Source organism: Fundulus heteroclitus, chromosome 11 (genome assembly GCF_011125445.2).
Source record: "Fundulus heteroclitus isolate FHET01 chromosome 11, MU-UCD_Fhet_4.1, whole genome shotgun sequence".
Lineage (NCBI taxonomy): Eukaryota > Metazoa > Chordata > Actinopteri > Cyprinodontiformes > Fundulidae > Fundulus > Fundulus heteroclitus.
This window is the reverse complement of record NC_046371.1, coordinates 9560920-9565718: the sequence shown is the minus strand read 5'-3', so window position 1 is coordinate 9565718 and position 4799 is coordinate 9560920.

The window sequence follows — 4799 nt, the reverse complement described above, 5'->3', positions numbered from 1 at the left end:
AAAAATAAATATCACCTAGATCCGAATATTATGGGCGTGGCTGAAGTTATCCGCAGAACCTGGTGCCTCTGCGCGTAAAAACCGACTGACTTATAGTGAACTCGTCTTTAACAAATTCGCTGCTGCTGAAAAAGTTACTTTATGATGTGTCATTACTTCCAGTTTTAAAAGATAAACCGACTATCATCTTCCAATCAGAAAATCAGTTTGTTACAGTTAAAACCAACTAATTCTCGACTTGTTGCAGAATATAACCGGTTGCTGTAACCGTATGCTGCAACATGCTGGTGTAATTCAACCATCTAAAAGTTCATCTTTAAGTAAATCGATTCAAAGAGTGAAAGTCTTTTTTTACATGGATTCGTTGCGCAGAGAGAGAGAGAGAGATGTTATACCGTCTATTTCAAATGTTTATTTCTGTTCATTTTGGTTGACACCAAATGAAAACGCAAAACTAAATTCTAAAACTAAATAGAAACTAAAACTAAATAGAAAAGTACATTAAGATAAAAAGGATGGTTTGATTCATTCACAAATGGGAACTTCTGATCTGCACGTAAAGGAGGAGGACTGCTGCTGACTTTGCAGATGTCCAGCGGACAGACACTGACACCGCATAAGGAGGATACACCACAAAACGTGATTGCTACAGAGTGGAAAGAAAAAGAATAGTAAAAAAGATGCGCAACAAGAACCGAGGATTGCCACAGCTTTGGGAGTATTGTGAAGCAAACCCATCTCAAAAGTTTGGGGGAGATACACAAGGTCTGGAGCTGCAGGCATTGCTACAAGAGCCACCACACAGAGGTGTGTCCAGGACCCGGACTGCAGCTCTTATTCCTTGCGTTAAGCGGTTCCTGAGCTAGAGACAATTACAGAGACTTATCTGGGAAAAATAAGAAAAACGATCAGGAGGGAGATGAGGGACGCTGGAGTGAGTAATGCAGATAAATTGAAGTTCTTTGATGCATTGATGCAACAAGGCAAAACAATACTAAATATTACATGGTCATACTTTTCAGAGTAGACTAACATTTCTGTATCAGTCATTTCTTAATTGGTCTCATACGATATTTTCTAATCTTTGAGAATGTGAATTTTTGTTTTTCATCAGCTGTAAGACATAATCGCCTAAATCAGCATGAATCAATGAATGAGGACTAATTTGTTGATTAGGAGGTGACCATGACTTCAGTGTGTAACAGGAATTCATGAGACATCTTGTACTGATTCATAAACTTCATGCACATCATGAGTCTGGGAATAACAAAATAATTATCAAAACCTCATTAATCAGAAATTATTTTTTAAAATAAATGAATACATGCTCACTTCTTGTGTTTTAAACTACAGGTTAATGATGTTTCTGCTGATAAAGACAGAAGTTAGTGAATTCGGAAAGTATTAAAAAAATAAACAAAGGCATCCAGACGGTCAATTTAACTGATTTCAATAATTCTCCCAGTAAGTAAACAAACAAACAAACAGTCCAGTTAGAGTCAATAAAAATCCTGTTCCACACAGCAAAGTAGTAAAAACTTATACAAAGAACTAGGGCTGAACGATTTTGGAAAATAATCTAATTGCGATTTTTTTTTCTTAATATTGCAATTTGATGCGAGTTTAATTTATCATGTGTTTTTAAATATATAAAAACAACAAATCAATTTGTTTCCTCGCCGTGCGGATTAGTTGCTAAAAGACCCGCAGCATTTTAACTCATTTCAACCAAAATTTCAACCAAAATTGCAATTTTGACTTTTCTCCGCATTAACCACAAGCAACAAAAATGGCCTCTAAATAAAGATGTTTGTAAACAAGGACTATTTTAAACAAGAATTTTTAATGTTGCTATTGATCAGAATATTATTCAAGAGAACAGCTTTTAATTTAATTGGACATCAATCCTTGTTGAACATAAAGTGCAAAGTCCAACCAACAAGCAAGTCTATGTATTAAACTGATTGACCTGTACTTAATGCTATGATTACACAAACTCTAAAACAAGTAATAAAATTAGATTATCTCACTGCTGCAACTGTCTTCCCTTCCATGTGAAGGCAAACCCACTTCAAACATTTTACTGACACCTAATGGACGTGTCTAATTCCCTAATTGTTACATAGCCAAAAATTGCAGACTTCTGCGATTTGGAAATTGCATTTTTTTAAATTACAGTTATATTGAAAATGCGATTAATTGTTCAGCCCTACAAAGAACACAGACAATTCGAGAGAGAGACTAGAACAACAGACCACAATTCACACGGTAACAGGAAGTGACCTATTTGTAGTAAGGCGCAAACATGTCAGAGAACATGTTTTAGCAGCAAAGAACATGTCTTCCTCATGGCTCAGCTGTTGGGCCACTTGTATTTAAAATTTTAATGCTCCATCTAGTTCCAGTTATGAAGTCCTACAACATATTGTACGGTATCTTTGCTGATTGCAGACAACTTTACAATTGTATTGTCTTTAGTCTCATTTTGACTTTGGAAAGTGCTTTGTAATGACATGTACCATGAATTAGTGCTATATAAATAAAATTCAATTTAGGATGAAAAAACCTGGGAATGGCTATGGACTCAGAACCAAATCTTATCATCTTTATCAAGTCTATTACAAAGTCAACTCACTAGCATCATGAAAACTTGGTCACAATAAAGGGATCCCTGTCAAAATAGGATACTGGAAAAACAACCACATGTTTTTATTTTTAGTAAGGCAAGGCAAGGCAAATTTATTTATATAGCACAGTTCAGTACAGAGACAATGCAAAGTGCTTTACATGATTAAAATATAGGAAAATAAAACATAATAATAGTAGGTTGATTCTTGTACTGTATATGTAGTTCAAGGTATCCTCCAAAACATTGGTACCATAATCTGCAACACTAAGAAAATTAAAAATGTCCTAGATGTTTTTAAATCTTTGCACTGGTTGCCTGATAGATTTTAAAATCTTCCTCATTTATTGGTCAATAAGGCGCTGAATGGTTTTGGGCTATGTAGTACAGCCCAGTTACTTTTCAGGTATAAATTGTATAGAACCCAGGAATTCATGAGACAGCTTGTATTGATTCATAAACTTCATGCACATCATGAGTCAGGGAATTAAGTAAAGTTCTCAAAACCTCACGAATCAGAAATAATGTTTTTAAATAAATTAATACATGCTCGCTTATTGTGTTTTAAAGTAGGTTAATTATGTTTCTACTGATAAAGACAGAAGTTAGTGAATTCGGCAATTAAAAAAATAAACAAAGGCATCAAGACGGTCAATATAACGGATTTCAGTAATTCTCCCATTAAGTAAACAAACAAACAAACAAACAAACAAACAGTCCAGTTGGATTCAATAAAAATCCTGTTTCACATGGCAAAGTAGTAAAAGTTGTACAAAGAACTCAGACGATCAAAGTCAAAGTATCTTTATTAGTCTCCCTTGGGAGAAATTTAATCGTACGACATCTTCAATCACTAATAAGAGGAGTCTCAGTAAAATAATAAATAAATATACAATAGCAACAACAGTTCATAAATCACAGCTCGACTTAAATAATCATATTATAAAGTAATACAGTTCAAATCAACCTTTAAAAATAGAATAAATCAAACGTCGCTGCCCTCCCAGTTTGCTGCTGTAGATCATAAGCGACCACAGATGTGGCTACCTGCGTGTCTTTGCCCTTCCCCTGTTAATCTTCTCATCCCACACCATGTCCTCATTCACATGTTTTAGAGACAGTGGGATGAACGAATGTTTAAATCTGTTATTTTTGCATAAGCGGGTCCTGTACCTTCTTCCGGAGTTCAATAGCACAAATTCAGAGAGAAGCACATGAGAGGAGTCGGATAAAATCCTGTCTGCCTGTCTGAGGATGGACTGCTCAAAAAGTTTAAGATCTGGGTCTTTGTTTTTACCGTCAAATTACCAAACCAGCTAATGATGCCATACCTTAGCTCTGTAAAAAAAAATACCATATTGGTACAAACAGCAAACACTCTTATATGACTGTGAGGGACCGAGCCGGTCAAGCATGAGGACACAGTTGCAACTTTCAAAAAACTGGGTTTTATTTCCCCAAAGTGACAAAAATTTCCAAACAATAATTATAGGGCCCTTAAAAGAGGTCAAATAAAGAAGCTAACTCAAGCCAAAAACATCAAAGTTAAACATAACAAAAACCTCAAACTAACTGCTCAAACAAACAAACTGACCTGACATACAACAAACAAAGGGGGCTTAAATACTGGCTGATCAGACCAGACTAACACACTGAGGAAGAGGGAAAGGGAACATCTACGCAACAACAAAGATAACTAAACACAGTTGGTTTAAGGATTAAACTTAAATGACTAATAACTAAAAATTAACAAAATAAATAAATCACAAAAGCAAAAGAAAGATTATGCCACAGAATTCAAATAAGGACTCCATGGTCTTCTCCCCCCTAGTGGAACTCCAGATGGTACCACCCAATCAGTGAGTCAATCAGGGATTGGAGTGTGCCAGCCAGAGTCCTCTGCTTCAGCCCAGTTGGAGGCACTCCCCACAACACCAAAAAAAGAAAACAAACAGATGTTAAGCATGTAACAAAATTAAATATACAAAAGTTAACCAAATGTGCGCGCTACAATTGGAACTAATGTACTTCAATATTGTCACACTAAAAAACAAACAAATCAACGTATGTATACTTCAGTATGTGCAAACTTAAAGTGAAAAAGTGGTTTGTGAGGTTACCGACTGTGTGGCTGCAGGTGTGGCCATCACAATGACGAAGAAAATGAAGACGC